Source organism: Tupaia chinensis, unplaced genomic scaffold (assembly GCF_000334495.1).
Source record: "Tupaia chinensis unplaced genomic scaffold, TupChi_1.0 Scaffold000097_1, whole genome shotgun sequence".
NCBI lineage: Eukaryota > Metazoa > Chordata > Mammalia > Scandentia > Tupaiidae > Tupaia > Tupaia belangeri.
Genome location: NW_006159559.1, coordinates 9,682,087 through 9,683,020, shown reverse-complemented (window position 1 = coordinate 9,683,020; position 934 = coordinate 9,682,087).

Here is a 934-nt window from a genome sequence, read left to right as displayed (position 1 = left end):
AAAGAGTGTGGGAGGAGGGTGGGGCCTGGCAGAGGGTGAGAGATAGGGAATCAAGAATGGAAAAAAAAGCAAAATATACAGGAAACAGGAAACGGAAAATGATTTGTTGATGATAACACATATGTTGATGTGCTTGATTGAGCCAATATACAGTGTATTCTGAATGGGAACTCTCGTTTTGTATGTTGTAATGATGTATAGTGAATGAATGTAAATAAATAAATTTAAATAAAAAATAAAAAAAAGAAAACTCAAAAAACAAAACAAACAAAACAGTGGATGACAGTGGCTGGTCCTACTAGGGAGTAATGAGAGCCGTGGTTGGTACCTAAATAGAGATCAATTAAGGAGGGCCTTGACTATCTAAGCGAGAATCTTGAATTTGATTTGTATATGTTAAGGACCCAGAAATATTTGAAAAAAATTATTTCTTTGAGATTTCCTTTTCTAATCAGATAAGAATAATTAGGAACCAGCTTATTATTCATATACCAATGGTGACAGTTGAAATTTATTCAATTTAATCTCTGTTGGTTACCTGATTTTTTTTCAGTCTTATATACTTGACATTATTCCTTTTTTTTTTTGAAATTTTAAGAGAGATTTTTGTTATACAGTGCATGCACTCACCAGAGACACAAAGAGAGAAAGCAAGAAATCACTCCCCAGAGGGGATGATCACACCACAATCCCTTCTCCTCCATTCTCTTCTTGGGATTTTCGGCACACATACACACAATTGGCATAAATTTCAAGCCACTGGGTCCAGGACTCAAACCACGTTGGCCATCTGGGAGTCCAGTGCCTTAATCACTGTGCCACTTGCTGGCCCTGCAATTATTCCTTTTTTATATGCTGTGGTCTGAATGTGTCTCCCAAAGTTCATGCATTGGAAACTTAATGCCCAGTGCAACAGTGCTGAGAGGTGAACCTT